This window comes from Mesocricetus auratus, unplaced genomic scaffold (genome assembly GCF_017639785.1).
Source record: "Mesocricetus auratus isolate SY011 unplaced genomic scaffold, BCM_Maur_2.0 Super-Scaffold_100676, whole genome shotgun sequence".
Taxonomy (NCBI): Eukaryota; Metazoa; Chordata; class Mammalia; order Rodentia; family Cricetidae; genus Mesocricetus; species Mesocricetus auratus.
In genome coordinates this window covers 81,381,619-81,399,909 of record NW_024429266.1, presented here as the reverse complement: position 1 = coordinate 81,399,909, position 18,291 = coordinate 81,381,619, and positions in this window count along the sequence as shown.

Here is an 18,291-nt window from a genome sequence, read left to right as displayed (position 1 = left end):
CAGTGAATTTTTTTATAATTCAAAGAATTTCCATATTGGAATAATACAATTTAAGCATAAAACTACCTGTCCTCCAAGGATATTATAGAACTATAGATACCAAAATAGTAAAGTAGTGGTATATAAGCAACAACACTTGTGAAACAAAATAACTATCACAGACATAAACTAAGATGAAAGACATTTTACATTCCTTCACACACATGTTGAGGGCATGCCATAATATTAACTTTACATAGAACGTCTTTTGAAGACTTAAATAAAATTCACCATGAACTCCCTTCTGTGGAATAGGCCTCAAATCTGATCACTATGCCATCTCTTATACCAATGGGCATATCTTTCCAGGCAAATTGGTCTTATGTGTAAAACCTAAGACCTCTCATGTCTTTTCTAACTCCAGTTGAAAAAGAGACACTTCTGTCACTATATAAGCTAATTATCATGGATAGAAACCTCAAGTTGGTTTGAAATTGAACTCTCTATATTCTAAATCCAAAGTGAGTGTTTTTTTTTTAAACCAAAGAGTCATACCATGCAGGGTAAGTGCATAACTAAGAGCAATGACAAGAAACCATGTTGTTTAGCCTTGCTCTAGGGTCTTCATCATCAGATCATTTAGGGAAGTAGTCTGAATTTCATATTGGGATCTTCATTTAACAACTTTAATTTTCTCAGAAAATGTTACCTAGTACAATAAATATAGACAAATCTCATCATTGTGGAAACCTGGAGTTTAACTTAATGTGTTGTTTTATTAAATACTTATTTTTTCAAATCACCTTTTTATTAATAATAGTTCATATACCCATAGGTTTGTGCTGCTCTCCATCTTGATCTGAGAAGCTTCTCATTGAAGAGGACAGCAGTTAATTTGGAGACTTTACTGTAAAAAGAGCTGAGAATCAACGACTGTCTGCTAAACTACCAATGAGATGCCTATATGTATATATCATATGTCACACTGCTGACCATGCCTCAAAGAAATCACAGAAGGATGTCATGGAAAGAGACAAACTGCTGGATTATAGGAAGAAATGCTGTCTTCTGGATATGATATCACTATTTCATGCATGAACATATAGGATCTGTGCTTACATGAACAGAATCAAGCCACCTAAAATTCCAGGATAGAAGGCAGCTGGGTCTCCTGACGACTCATCATTACTTGAGAAACTGTTGGCAGTTGGTAACTACTGGAGAAGAGAAACTATTTGTGACATCTGTTGGTAGGTTGCTTATACTCCAACCCATGGACTCTGTGCTATAAAAATTATGATAAAAATCTTCTGAAAATAGGACATGAAGTAGGGATTGAGACATTTTGGGGGAAGGTTTCCAAGAGATTAGACAGGCAAGTTAGATACACACAATCAAGTTGCACTATATATATATATATATATATATATATATATACATATATATATGAACTTTTCAGAGCATAAATAAAAATGTTTTAAAAATAAAATACAGTTGACAAAGGAAATGGGAAAATTCTAAATTGTTAAAATGGCAATATATCTCCTTTTTAATCATTCTAAAGTTTTCAGGAAATTATTCCTAGTAACCAATCTGATCTCTGTGAGACAGTTCAAATTTATTTAAATATTACATCAAAATGTTAAATCACATGTGATTGAAAGAAAACTTTACTTCTTCATTCTCAAAAGCTGTCACTATAGCCAACAATATGACACATAAAAGTTCTGACGTTCCTGACCTCAGTGTTTCAGGTTATGAGACATGTATCATTTCATCTTAAAATATTCTTTGAGAGAATACAATGGAGTAGTTACCTACCTCCTCTAATGTAGCTTTTTCATAATAAGAAATGAGATAGGGTAGAAAGTAGCAAACCATTTCGTTGCACTATTTAGCATCACTTAGACATAACATTTTCCTATGCTTGACGGCAAATTATTTGGTTTGGTTTCTTACTTACAATGTATCATTAATAAATAGTCATAGACAAAGCTGATTAAAAGACTATTATGGCTTATTTCCTTAAACTTGATTGAGATCATAAGTTGCCTCAAATATTTGCCTGATCTATGCATATTAATTACTATGCTTGTTATAATCATAAATCATTCTTTCCACTAATGACAAATTCTTCACACTAATAACTGAAAATTGCAAAAGCAAACACACTAATCTACAGCAGGAAGGCACTTGACAACTTAGTCAATTAAATGAGGATGGGTTTTTTTTAGATATTTATAACAAATTTCTGCTATTATTTCCATCCCCTTGGCTACAAATAGCACAAGGTAACTGCAGAGTCCAAGATCATGGGGAGCTGTGCTACTTACGACACAGATGGTATGCTCAAAGGTTAGGAAATACATGATCACTTACAGGATTCCAGAATATTTTATCAATAAATTATACCTAACAATATCAAAAAGCAAATGTATGGCTACATCTCTCAAATCTCACATGGAAGATTTATGTCGTGAAACACTATGTCTTCTACCTATCTGATAAATCCCCAGAATGTAGGAATGGCTTTAAAAACGTGTTTATGAATTCTGATGGTTAATTTCATTGTCAACATGAAGGGATTTAGAATAACTAAGGAGACCATTGCTTAGATATGAATGTGCTGATGTTTCTGCACAGCTTTAATTGAGAAAGAAGACATATTCTGACAGTGAGTGGTATTATTTCCTGGATGCATTTCATAGACTAAATAGAAAAGGTTTTAAAATTAACCGAATATTCAATTTCCCTTTCTTTCTTTCCTTATTGACACCATGGTCCAAGCTGCCCCTACGAACATGATTTGTTTCCTTTCAGAAAATCAATTGAATCAAAGAGAAAACTAACTAGTACAAAAGAAAATCAGAACTAGGAAGTAGAGCATCTGTTTGGATAAACCTAACTGTGTGGCTTCCTCGTAGTTTTGGATTGTTTTCTTGAGGAATATTGAAGTATTCTTGTTCCAAACCTAGAAAGAAAAAAACATAGAACATGCAAAGCTTGATGGGCATTTCTCATGGGAAATTAGAAGTGCAATATGCCCAAAGAAATGCAAATGGTGAAGATCATGTTCATGATATTTCAAGGATGATCAAGATGTGTCAGGATAATTATGTAGCATTCTGTTGAAAATTGTGCCAGTGTCATGGACAGGTCCTGAAATTTGACTTAGTCTTCCTTTCAAACTGCTGTACTAAGTTCTTTGTCGGAGGGAATTTCAACTCAAAATAATATTTAGTATGTAAAATTGCTAGTACTCATAATCTCTAACTGGATATGCACTGAAAAAGGATAAAATGATATTAAAAGGGACACTTTAGTGAATAAAGACAAGTATGCCTGTTTAAAATTTCACTAAAAATAGTTTAAGAAAATAGCTATAATCTTTGAAGAAGGTGATGCAATTAAAGAGAGATATGTGTTTTTAAATCAGTAGGAAAAGTTCTCTAAAGCCAAGATTCAACCCTTGGAATGTTCCAGCATTTACTTGAGACAAGACTCAACTGACATGCATCTGAAAATACTTCCTACTCAAAACCAAGTAAGAAATTATTCCTTAAGTCATGAAGTTTCATATTGTGGTAGAAGTGTAGAAAAAACATCTTGAGAGCACAGGAAACTTGGAAGGATTATTCACATGGTGCTGGTTTTATTAAGGTGAAAATTACAAAATATACATTCATAGATTTTTTATCATTTTTTATTTTAATTTTAAATAGCTTGTTTTACATGTCAATCCCAGTTCCCTCTCCCTCCTCTCCTCCCGCACTCCCCTTCCCCCCCTCCCACCCTATTGCCAAATCCTTCCACATAGGGGATATCTAGAGTCTGTCATTTTACTCTGGGTAAGGTCCAGGCACTCCCCTAAGAGTCCAGGCTGAGAGAGCATCCCTCTTTGTGCTATAGGCACACGAAGACTGATTGTATACCAGGGAGAGACACTGATCCACAGCTCAGGGCCCCATAGATTGCCCAGGCCTTCTCACTGACACTCACATTTGGGGGGTCCAGATCAGTCCCATGCTGGCCTCCCCACTGTCAGTCTGGGGTCCAAGAGCTCTCCCCTGTTCAGATCAGCTGTCTCTGCTGGTTTTGCCAGCCTATTCTTTGCCAATTTGCTCATCACTCCTCTCTCTCTATCACTGGGTTCCATGGGTTCAGTTCAGTGTTTAACTGTGGATGTTTGACTCTGCTTCCATCAGTGACTGGATAAAGGCTCCAGGATGTTTACAGACATCAAATTCATTATCAGGAATGGGCAGTCAAGGTGGTCTCTCCACTATTGCTTAGCTTGCTAGTTGGTGTCATCCCTTTAGATCACTAGAGGTCTCACTGGTGCCAGATCTGTCTTCTAACTTATGACTCCCTCTTCCCCCTATTCTACCCCCCACTCAAACTTCCTGTTCCCCCATGACATACTCTATCTTCCTCTTCTTCCCCTCTCTTCTTCCCAGGTGCCACTCCCCCACACCCCTTGCCGTGTTCCCCATCCATTCAGGGGATCTTGTCTCCATCCTCTTCTCTTGGGTACTATGCATATATGTATATCTTTTAGGTTCTTTCCTGCTTCCAAGACTCTCTATCAGTGGAAGTGCAGACTGGCACTATCCTGATCCATGTCTAAAATCCATATATGAGTGAGTACATACCATGTTTGTCTTTTTGCGACTGGGTTACCTCACTCAGGATGGTTTCTTCCAGTGCTATCCATTTCCCTGTGAATTTCAAGATTCCATTGATTTTTTGTGCTGAGTAATACTCCATTGTGTAAATGTACCACATTTTCTCTATCCACTCTTCAGTTTAGGGGCATCTAGGTTGCTTCCAGGTTCTGGCTATTACAAATAATGCTGATATGAACATAGTGGAGCAGATGCCCTTGTTGTATGAACTTGCCTCATTTGGATATATGCCTAAGAGTGGAATTGCTGGGTCTAGTGGTTTATTAATTCCCATTTTCCTGAGGAATCTCCATACTGATTTCCAAGGAGGCTGTATGAGTCGGCACTCCCACCAGCAGTGGAGGAGTTTTCCTCTCTCTCCATATCCTGTCAAGCATAAATTGTCTTTGGTGTTTTTGATTTTAGCCATTCTGACAGGAGTAAGATGGTATCTCAGAGTTGTTTTGATTTGCATTTCCCTGATGGCTAAGGATGTTGAGCACTTTCTTAAGTGTCTCTTGGCCATTTTAGCCTCCTCTACTGAGAATTCTCTATTTAGCTCTGTACCCCACCTTTTAATTGGATCCTTTGGTGTTTTCGAGATTGTTTCTTGAGTTCTTGGTAAATTTTGGAGATTAGCCCTCTGTCAGATGTAGGGTTAGTGAATATCTTTTCCCATTCTGTGGCCTGCCTTTTTGTCTTTTTGACTGTGTCCTTTGCCTTACCGAACCTTTTTAGTTTCACAAGGTCCCATTTGTTAATTGTCGATCTCAGTGCCTGTGCCACTGGTGTTATGTTTAGGAAGTGGTCTCCTCTACCAACTCGTTGAAGAGTATCTCCCACTTTCTCTTCTAAAAGTTTCAGTGTAGCTGGATTTATGTTGAGATCTTTGATCCATTTGGACTTAAGTTTTGTACAAGGCGATAAACATGGATCTATCTGCAGTCTTCTGCATACCAGTACCCAGTTATGCCAGCACCATTTGTTGAAGATGCTTTCTTTTTTCCATTGTACAGTTTTAGCTTCTTTGTCAAAAATCAAGTGTTCATAGGTGTGTGGGTTAAAATTAGGGCTTTCGATTCGGTTCCATTGGTCTACCTGCCTATTTTTGTGCCAATACCAAGCTGTTTTCAGGACTATAGCTCTATAATAGAGCTTGAAGTCAGGTATGGTGATGCCTCCTGAAGTTTCTTTATTGTATAGGGATGTTTTAGCTATCCTGGGCCTTTTGTGTTTCCATATAAAGTTGATTAATGTTCTTTCCAGGTCCTTGAAGAATTGTGATGGAATTTTGATAGGGATTGCATTGAATCTGTAGACTGCTTTTGGCAAGATTGCCATTTTTATTATGTTGATCCTACCAATCCAAGAGCATGAGAGATCTTTCCATTTTCTGGTATCTTCTTTGATTTCTTTCTTTAAAGACACAACGCTCTTGATATGCATGCCTTTAATTTCCTTGGTTAACATTATCCCCAGATATTTGATGCTGTTTTTGGCTATTGTAAAGGGTGATGTTTCTCTGATTTCTTTCTCAGTCACTTCATCATCTGTATATAATAGGGCCACTGATTTTTTTGAGTTTACCTTGTATCCTACCACATTACTGAAGGTGTTTATCAGCTCTATGAGTTCCCTTGTGGAGTTTTTTGGGTCACTTATGTAAACTATCATATCATCTGCAAATAGTGAAAGTTTGACTTCTTCTTTTCCTATTTGCATCCCCTTTATCTCCTTTTGTTTCTTATTGCTGTAGCTAGAACTTCAAGTACAATATTGAAGAGATATGGAGAGAGTGGACAGCCTTGTCTTGTACCTGATTTTAGAGGAATTGCTTTGAGTTTCTCTCCATTTAGTTTGATGTTAGCTGTTGGTTTACTGTATATTGCTTTTATTTTATTCAGGTGCATTCCTGTTATCCCTGATCTCTCTAGGACCTTTATCATGAAGGGGTGCTGGATTTTGTCAAAGGCTTTTTCAGCATCTAGTGAGATGATCATGTGGTTTTTCTTTCACAGATTGTTAATATGGTGGATTACATTGATAGATTTTCTAATGTTGAACCATCCCTGCATTCCTGGGATGAAGCCTACTTGATCATGGTGGATGATTTTTCTGATGTGTTCTTGAATCCAGTTTGCGAGTATTTTATTGAGTATTTTTGCATCAATGTTCATGAGGGAAATTGGTCTATAGTTCTCTTTCTTAGTTGTGTCTTTGTGTGGCTTGGGTATCAAGGTAATTGTAGCCTCGTAGAAAGAGTTTGGCAGTGAGCCTCCTGCTTCTATTGTGTGGAATACTTTGAGGAGTATTGGAATTAGCTCTTCTTTGAATTTCTGGTAGAATTCTGCACTGAAGCCATCTGGGCCTGGGCTTTTTTATTTGGGAGACTTTTGATGACTGCTTACATTTCATTAGTGGTTATAGGTCTGTTTAGATTGTTTATCTGTTCTTGATTTAGTTTTGGCAAGTGATATCTATCCAGGAAATTGTCCATTTCCTTTAAATTTTCAAATTTTGTGGAGTACAGATTTTCAAAGTATGCCCTGATGATTCTCTGGATTTCCTCAGAGTCTGTTGTTATGTCCCTTTTTCATCCCTGATTTTGTTAATTAGCATGCTCTCCCTCTGTCTTTTGGTTAGTTTGGACAGAGGTTTATCTATTTTGTTGATTTTCTCAAAGAACCAACTCTTTTTACAAGTTTCTAAAATCCTATGACAGATCTGTATTATCTGTGAAGACACTTTCTTAGAAAATTGCATGAAGATGAGAAGGAGAAGCCTGAGTTGCAGTGGAGACCCATCATATTAGAGATCTTAGACTCTGAGATGTCTCACCAAGGTAAGCCAAAGCAGAGATTCACATAATGCTGTGAGAACAACATGCAACTTTTTATGGAGCAGGGATGGGACCCTGTGATTTAGAATAGTTTAATTATGTATTTAATTGATAAGGTATATACTTATGTTACATATGTTCAATTGTCACCTTCATGAGACTTTGGATCTGCTATGTCTATTAGTGTGCTTCCCAATAAATTTGAGTGATAGGAGAAATACTTTTGTGTATATGTTTGTCTTACTGGTTGATGAATAAAGCACTGCTGGCCAATAGGGAAGCTTGATATGTTGGACTAGGAATGGAGGAGGACTCTGGGCAACAGTCGCACAGTCAGTCACCATGTACGATGTGAGAGAAGTAAAGATATCTGGACCCTTTCTCCGGTAAGAGAAGACCACATGGATATACTCAGATTAACTAACCATCATGGGTTAATAATTAAGTCAAAGCTAGGCAATAAGAAACAATAACAAACGGCCAACAGCTTTATAAATAATATAGCATCCTGTGTGTTCATTTGGGATTGATGAAGCTCAGGGAACAAGCTAGCAGGAAGAATAAACATTATATTTGAGGAAGGTAAAGTTGCCTTTAATATGGTTGACAACATCCCATAGGATACATACTAAACTGAATGTAAGAAGTGAAAAGTAAAAGTGCTGTGAGCAGAGGCATTGCTTTCTCTGCTTCCTGGTTGATGGTGTGGATAAAGAAAACCTCATCAGCATGCTTTTCTTGCCTCGATAAATTTTATTCTTCAAATTTTTACACCAATTAAGCCTTTCACCCAGAACGTTGCTTTTTACCAGGTGTTCAGTCTCAAAAAACAACAGTAAATTATTCACCATCTGTATTATGGAGTAATTACTTGAAAACTACCCTTTGCCAGATATTAATATACATTTTTATATCTGTTAACCTATTTGAAACTGGAGTCTTAGTTTGCCCTACTTCTATAATTTTGGTCACAGTGCATCAGTGGTCCTAAGTGACAGCTCAGTCATTTAATATTCAAAATCTGTTAGGTTCACTTTGCTTGAAATTATGAATGCTGAGTCCACAGACATCCCTAGAGTATCACAGATATAGTATTACAGGATAACAGCCACACATTTATATATCAATTCCTAAACTGGATTCCTGACCTCAAAATTAACTTATTTTTATTTTCATAATTGTACTCTGATAGTTTAGACACTATAAAATTTCCTTTATTTAGATGTATACTTCAATGATTTTAGGAAGTATATAATATTTAACTCTTCCCACGATCTAGCTTTAGATTTCTCTTATCAATACCACCCAAATACTCTCAAATTCAATTGCAATCACTCCCTATTTCAAAGTAACTCCTAACAAATGGTTATTTCCTCTTATTTCTATTGATATAAGTTCTGAGGTAAGTCACAAAAATAGATGCTGAACATCAGCGGTCTTTGTGATCAACATTGTACTCAGTATGAAGATTTATTTTTAATCCAAATTTTAACTTGAGCTAATACCTGACTCTTTTCATTTGAAAAGAAAGCTCTATTGCATGACTATACTATGTTGGAATAAGATTACCATACACAGGATAGGGGTGTCAGGGGTTAATTTTACTGGGGAGAAATATCTTAAAGGAGAAGCCAATAACCCACAGTAAGTGCTCTGAGCATCCAATGTCAGCTGATCCTCAAGATTCAACCAGAACACCAAGGAAGAGCACACATGTCTTTCCTCAGGCGTAAATCCCACACACTCTGTACACACCTGTGGCTATGAACAAATGGGCATGGTCAGCACCACAGGTACCTAGTAAGATCTCTCCCTACAATGCCATATTTCATTTACCTATTCATGTGTTAGCTGATCTTACTTCTGCTTTTTTATTATTTTGTCATAATAATGTATAACCATGCTATAATTTGGAGCATGAGTAATAAAAACTGAGAGACAGATATTGGGGTTCAAGGTGAAGACCAGACAAGCAAAGCAGTTGACTACTATCTGTTACCAAAATCTGGTCTGCGTTAGAGGTAAGAGCTAGTGGTTGCCTGCTTTGCTTCTATCGTCTTCAGGTTGAAGTATAAATGCCAGCATCTGTCTCTGGTTCTTTTATTTTTTGTTCTACAGTTGTTAGTTTGTTAACTTCAGCATTTCTTCGTTACACCTGCAAATAATGAAGTGAAATCTGTGCATGAACCGTTCAAATTGCTGTGTTGCCCAACTCCATTTTCAAAACCATATAGACAATATCCATCAAACTTGACTGACCTTTATTGTTTTGTTGTCTATCAAAGGCCAGAATCCTTAGTTTCTCCTACTATTAGTTTTAATCCACAAAATAAAAGACATAAAATTACTGTAAGTTTGCTGCCATACATTGTAATTAGTTCCTCTTTCCAGATAAGAATATAAACAATAAAATGTAGGCATTCATGGAATAGAAAGTATAATTCCTTCTCTTTAGAATCATATCCATCTCCAATCAATAGATATTAATTTAGGGCCAAAATATATGTAGTATTGAGAAACTCACAGCAGCTATACAGTTACAAATTTTTAATTTCTTACAATTCTTTGCTGAAGTTTATTTTGAGGTTTATTTGAGTTTTAATGAATGTCAAGATTTTCTGTTCACAAAAATTCAAGTCAAGCTCCTAGAATTCTGTGTACCCATCAATGCTAAAGGTGCTGACGAGGGATGGTTAAAACAAAGCTTATGAATTATTAATGAAACCACAAGGACAGAATCAAGTGTTTCAATGGAGCTCATAATCTTAGAAAAGAGCAATAATGAATACTAAATTTTAATGAAGTCTACAGTAACACTGAAATGCACCAGTTCATTTGCCATTAACCTTTCCCATGTTCTACTAGGAGATCTTTAAATCTGTAGGATAGGGTACTATTTAATGGTAAGGACAGGTGACCTTCATTTAAATGAGCATAGTTAATTGGAAGATGGCACATGCTGAGAAATATGGAAATATTAGAGGAAATCATAAAAGCCAAAATAAGTAAGACAAGAAATGCATTTTCTCAGAAGTGGTCAAACAAATTTTGATTTAATTTTAAGAAAAAGGTAATAAAATGAATAATAGTAATTATAGATATTTACAATTATAGATATTTGAAAAGAAACAAAGCATCAAAATGTACATATTTACTAAATTGAAACAAAAATCAAGTAAAACCTGAAGAGGATATCTGCCAAAGAAACAACTGGACAGTGAGATCATAGATGGAATGGAAGCTGTCAGAACCTAGCAGCATTAAAATAACAATAATAATTTTTCAACATTCCCTTCTAGAACATTTCGTGGCAACAGAAAATTAAGAACATTAAAGTTACACTTCACAGCTCTGTTTCAGGCTGAACCAGGTGGTATAATAATTAATAATACAGACGAATGATAAACATAGGGTAGTGTTCCATACCACAATAAAATTTTTAAATTTATTTTATTTTTAGTTTTGTAGTTGCTACAATGTCACAGGAGATTTATAGGCAGTGGATTCAGTTGAAAGAGGAAAATAACTAAACTGATAGTTCTTGACATTTATCTCTGTTTCCTGTCTGTCCTCTTAGTTCTGACATTTGATCTGTATTGCCCCGCCACCCCTTGCATGGTGCCACAATGCATTCTGGTGACCCTATGTTGAGGCTGGGCATTCTATCTGCTGTCCTCTTTTTCTTCTTCTCTTCTCTTTTTTCTCTTCTCTTTTTTTCTCTTCTCTTCTCTCCTTTGTCCTAGTCCTCATTCTGGTCATCTTTTTCCTCTTCTAATATAACAGAGCAGATACAGGAATCTCTGGGTATTTTGTAAAGAATGGAGCCCTGGAAATTTGTTACAGGAAAATGAAGCCCTGGAAATTTGTTGGCAAAAGAAAAGCTCCTCCCATAACCACTGTGTTACAGTTTCTTTCCTTGTGAATTCAAAAAATGCTAATTATGAACTATAGAGGTTGAGGGACAGAGGGTGATGGGAGGAAGCGAGGGGATGAAATGGGGGAATGGAGAATGAGAGAGAGAGAGAGAGAGAGAGAGAGAGAGAGAGAGGATTTGAGGAAGGGAGAGAGGGATGGAGGAGGGACAGAGAGAGGGGAAGGAGTTCCAGTATTGCAGATGAGTTGCCAGATAACAAGAAAATTTAGACTAGGTGTAGAGACAGGCATGATCAGATCAGTGCCAATGGCCCTACCAGGTGTCCTAGTGCCTCCTCTCATTTTCTGCAGTTTAGACAATATAGCCTATAGGCTGAGATATTCACTTAGGAGGTAAAAAAGGAAAATGAAGCAAGCTCCCTCTGGCCCTATCAGAAATGTTCATAAAGCTCTTGCTTCTGAATTTTTGTCCTATGTGAGCCATTTTAAACCCCTGTCCTCATCATAAACAATTCACTCCAATTTAGGAATTTAAAATAATGAATCCATACCTTTCACCAATTCTGTGCATATGAACTTTGTTTCTCTATATAGAATCTTACAAGCCTAAAATCAAGGTGCTTGGAAGACTAGGTTACTTATTAGATGATAGAAGGTAAAACCTATTTTAACACTATTCATATTTGGCTAGATTTCCTTTAGTTTGTTAAAAATCTTAGGTTCACAGTTATTGCTAGGTGACAGCTATGGTTCTGGCGACTGATCTGAGAGTACATCCCTGAAAGAAATGATGGTGAGATTTTTCTAGGCTTCAAATCTGTATAATTTCACTGTCTATTTTGTCATTGAGTAAAGGAAACTCCACTTTGAAAAAACTTTATTAAACACTAGACAATTCAGGAAAGCATCATTTGAAATCAGCAACCATAATTGTACATGAGAAAAAACTGCATGAATTCGTGACATACTAAGATTTCTCAAAAACTATTCCAAATTTTTGAGGAACACATTCTGCCTCCTTCATAACAATACTGAAAATATGCTAGGTAGATCATCTAGTTAGTTTTAGTTAATGTAACAAAAATTAGAGTCACTTAGAAATAGTTAATCTCATTTGAGGAATTGCCTCCATCTAATTGATCTGTGGGCATATATGGGAGATATTTTCTTCATTAAAGAGTGAGGTGATAGAGTACAGCCAACTGTAGGCAGTGCCTCCCAGGAAATACAGTCCTACAACATAGAAAAAAAAAGCTAAGCAAGCCATGGAGAGCATTTGGAGCATAGAAGTAAGTAGCATTCTATGGTCTCTACTCCACTTTAGTTCCTGCTTTGGTTCCCTTCTGTGATGGAGTACAAACTGTCAGCTAAATAAATCCACCAAGTTTGTTTTATTCATACCGTTTCTTACAGCAGAAAGCAAATTAGTATCAAAGTTTTTTGTTATTATTGTCTTTTACTCTGAAATTTTAAAGGAAAATGAACCCATTAAAACATTCAACCATTTTTAAATGTTTTCATTGTTTCAGGATGGTTAAAATTATTTGGTTATTTTGGATTTATCAGAGCTTTGAAACTCATAGATTCACTAAATTATCAGAGCCACAGGATTATGTATAAAATATTTATGTTTTCTCTGTTCAGTTATCAGTATTTTGACAAAGCTAAGATACAAATCTAATGACATGGCTTTCAGCCATATATATATATATATATATATATATATATATATATATATATATATATATATATCTTGGTATTAAATTCATGGAATTTATCTGTGTATGCCCAGGATGTATAAATGTATCCCTACCCCAAATCTATTCTACATACCCAAAATATATGAAAAATTAATCTCAAATCTCAATTAAATTTCATCAAAATACCTAATATGTTTAGAAAAAGCATATGTTTTAAAAGTACTGATATATATATATATATATACAATTTAGTCTGTCTTTAAACAGAGATACCATTTCTGTAATGACATACCTAATGCACTGAATACACATGTCATTTATGATTTTATAAAACTGATACAGGTTACACTGAAAACAAAAGTTTGGACTAAGGATGTATTCAGCTTCTGGGTCATGAAACAAGGAAATCCTATATTTACTTGATTTTGATAGGGTAGGCTATATTCCCTAGTTCATGGTCCATATTCTCCATCATCATAGCCAGCAATTACCAGTGATTTGTGCTTTCTGCACATGACATAACCCAACTGTCTTTCACCTTAGGATATTTATCTGCATATCAGACAAACAGGGATGAATAATGATAAATTCTCTATTCTAAGGAAAGCTTTAATTCACCTGAAACCTACATTTGTTTTGTTTTGTTTTTGTTTAATTTATGTAGGTGGCAGAGATTTGAACATAGTCATTGGCAGGACATTCTGTTTCTACGAGATGATTACACTGTCTTATGATTTTAATTTTGTCTTAAATATCACTATAATTAAGATAATTATTTGTTTTTTGAAAAAATATTCAAAGAAAACAAGACACATTGAAATTTATATTTAAATGTACTATAACTTCATTCTTTTCCTATAATTTTCATTTAATTTATGTCACTTGAAAGTTTTTGAATCATCCTCTTTAAATTGCACTCCATAGTGGCCTCACTAAGTTTCTTCCCTAACATTATAGAGAACTGGATTTTTATCTATTATTGGATATTAAAATTTTACATTATATTTAAAAAGTAGAAACTGGAAAGAAATAGTTACTGTCTGAATAATGAGTCATTAGATGTCAGAAAAATATTCAGAAAAAATACAAGTATTTCTCCTGTCTAGGAGTGTATAAAACCAGTGGAAAAGTTGATTTTCATGTTTTGGAAAACTACATACATAGCATTGAATTTCAATATGTCATTTTTATAATTTGATCAAATTGGTCACTCATCACTACTCATTATCAAATCCTGTAGTGTTACTCCCACACATCCACTATATTCTCCTAAGAAGCCCCTTTAACTTTCATGACACTTATAGTCTACTAACATCCATTACCGACCTTGAACTGTTCTCTAGCCCATCTCATGCTTTCCTTTATATTTTTATGGTCTACAACTTTCACACACAATATTTAGGTTATATAACCTAATTCGTAAGAACCCAAGAAATATAAATGTCTATGATTTTATTTCAAATTCAATTGTTATATGTATTAAGACCTAGCGTTCCTTTATCTTACATAACAAGAATTATGACATTTCACCAACATTTCTACATTTAATGTCTTCACACTCTTCATAATACTGACAATTTTCAAAATATACATTATATTTTTGTGAATATTCTGTATGTGTGCTATATAACATGGTCAATTATGAATTTCAAGTATATACAGTTTTGTTATTGGACTTCAAAAATATAAATCTTAAAAGTTTTAAATTAATTATAAAATTTATAGTCTAAAGCACTGTGGATCTATCTACCTATCTATATGTATATGTATATATATATATATCATTCAACTAATGGTAACTGATTAATAGTAAAGTGGGAATAGTTTAATTATCAAGTGATAAATACATTTGTAGTGCATTGACATTTTATGAACAGATACAAATACATGTACACATATACACACATAAAAAGCCTTCACACATTTGGTAATTATTGTGTGACAATTTAATTTTTAGAACACTAGTTGAAAAAGACATAAGAAATTCATTTATTACCATTTGCTTTTGCAATTTTTAAAGGAACTTTAAATTTACTATATATATAAAAATAATTTATCTTACATTGTAAAATAGGCTGCCACATAGATAAACATTAAATTTGAAGGCAAATTCTAAAGAATGAATATATTATTTTGTTACCTCGTACCTTATATTTGCAGGGTAATATTGATTAACTTGGGGAATAATACTCCAATGAGTGAATATAGCTGTTCATATAATGGTAGTGCACTCATTCCAGCCATTACTTCCCAAATGTCATCAAAAAAGAATGGAAAAATGGCCATAATCGGGTCTCCTTTGGGTGATGATGTGTAGTCATGTAACATAGTCTGTGAAATATTGTTCTGTGGTGAACCTGTATCCATCACTGTCAAATTCTTTTAGCCAATAAATGTGGAACAAATCCCACTCTCCTCTCTGACATTATGTGATATTCTCTTTTTATTTTCAAGGTAAATTGTGGTTTGAGAATGATAAGACCACTAACTTTGTAATTTTGTTGTGAAGATTTACACAACAGTATATATTTAACACATATCCTCAATGTTTCATGAGTTAGAAGTCTGATAATCTTTAATGACCTCAAAATTGTGATCCTCTTGTCTCCACCTCTTTCAGCAAATTCTACCCTTGTGTATTCAGAAAGAGAGAGAAAGTGTACAGATTTTGGTTGATAGGGAATTAGAGAGGAACTCTGAGGAGATGGGGGAGGGAAAACTAATCAGAAAATATTGTATGAAAGAAAATATTTTAGTATAAAAAGTCTGATCTAGAGAATTGAAGATTTTGCTGCCTTAGAAAATCCTACGAATGACAACCTCTTCAGAGCATGACATGCTACACTGTTATTATTTATTTAGTTTTATGGTTAGGTAATAACCAAAACCCTAAGAAATTCTGCTATTCAAATGTCTCTGGTAAAATCTAAAATGGAGTAAAAACATAAAAAATGAGATCGTTTATATGTGTCTTGTGAGAAGCTATGTAGTTTGAATTACTGCTTTGAAGCACTCCTGTCTCAATTATGGTTCCTATTACTGTTATGAGATACCATTACTAAATGCAACTTGGAGAGATAACTTTAGAGCTTAGAGTTCTTCAACTATGAAAAGCATGTCAGGAACTCAAGGCAGGAATGTGAAGGCAAGAATTTCTGCAGAAGCTGTGGAGTAATGTTGATTACTGCCTTGCTCATTCTGCTTCGCTCTAGCAACCAGGACCTACAGCACAGAGTTGGAATGGCCATGAGTAAGCTTGGCCTTCCAACATAAGTTATAAATGAAGAAAATGCTTCACAAGTTTTCCCACAGAATAATTTCATGGCAATTTGTTTGTCAGTTGAGATTGCTGCTTCTAAAATGACTTCAGCTTGTATCAAGTTAATATCAGACTAACCAGAAAGCTTTACTTAGAAAAAATAAAGTATGGATTGCATTGCAGTATAGAGAAATAGTTTACTAAGTTCAATTAAAGGAAAAAATAAATTTTCTGAAAACTGCCTTTCATATGAATATCCTGAATTATATGCAATTTTCTGTTTCCTAAAAGTGCTCAGATTTTGTGTGTATTTCATGAAATTATGAAACTTCCTTGGTTGATAGCAGATTGTGCTTTTTCACATAAAGGTATTGATGTGAGTTTTATTAAAGTGTTTATCTCTGAAATGACCCTTAGTTGTTATATGATCTGGAAGATCTACGATTATTTTGTTTCACCAAAATAAGATATAGGAATCATAGGAGTTAAAGAAAAAGCAACAACTGTTTGTCCGGGGAGAAGGGAATTGTATATTTTCCCCCTGAAATCTCATAGTGTTGAACTACATTAATTTCTCATTCCAAAATTTCTAGGTAATTATTTACTAAGTACATCTTATTTGAGAAGAGGTAGGCTTGTTATTTACTTGTTGAGTATAGACTAATACAAATCATTGTTGATTTTTCTAATACTGTTAAGTACAAACTCCATTTTATATGTACACATTCTATAATCACTATTCATGTGCACCTCATCTCAAGTCTCTAACAATATGTTTATAAATAGAGATTATCTTTCATTAACTTTTCTGTTTTGGTATCTCAGATAGTACACAGTATTTAAAATGTCAGAAACCCCATGTAAAATTGATCCTGTAAATGTCCAGTTGTAATGAAATAAATACCAATGTAGAACACTTTTTACATATGAATATTATGTCAAATATTTTACATAACATAATTGTAACTAAAGCCCCGCTAGTTATGTAACTCAGTAGTAATACTTTTATTAAGTAATAAATGTGAAGGCTGTAATATGCTTCTTTTTGTAGCACTTTCTAGGTAGTAAACTATATCAAGATGAAGCTGATTATCTCCTATCTAGCCATCAACGATCAATGATGATTCTAAGATTCACGCATTCTGTGAGATGTGAATATCTACAGAAGTACCTTTGATGCTTTGTATGAAGAATGAAAAAGATATTTGGTCTGAATAACTGGTGGTAAGAATGTTTTCTTATGAGTCAAGGAGTCTTAAATGATGACAGAATTTCCTTGCCCTGTTGAGTAAAGGCTATTCTTGTTATACACCCAGGAGAACTACAGAGAGGAAGCAAAGGCCTGTTAATAGAAGCATTAGGCATGCTTACCTGATCTTTCTCAACTTGGTTATTATTTTTTAAAGTAAAGAAGAAAACTTGTGGACTGAAAGATATTGTTATGCTTCTGTAAATGGAGTACAAACACCCAGAAGTATCCAAAGCTTGTCCATCTCTAAAGAAGATGACTACTTAGATGTTCTCAAAAGAAACTTTAAAATGAAAGTTATCAGCCTGGACCATAAAACCCATGCTTTGGTGTTTTGTTTTATGAAACAAATACTGAGGCATTGATCTGAAAAAAATATAACACTAAGAAAAATAAGAAAGCAGAAGTATATGCTAAACTATTGTCCAACAGAATGAGTGAAGCCAAAGAAAAACACCAGAAAAATTACCAAGATACACTGAGTGCATTTTCTGTGATCTTCTGCTTCTACTTGAAATTCTAAGTCCAGTCAAAACTAAACATTAACATCAGTTCAAATAATAAGCTTAAAATAATCATAAAAATAATCAAATCTTGAAAATAAATACATAGATAGATCACTTGATAACATTTAGGCCATTAGAGATAACACTGATTTATCTCTATTTACATTCCTGAGCTTGCCATTAATGTGATCTCATGTGAAAATATAATTATATGTGATATTC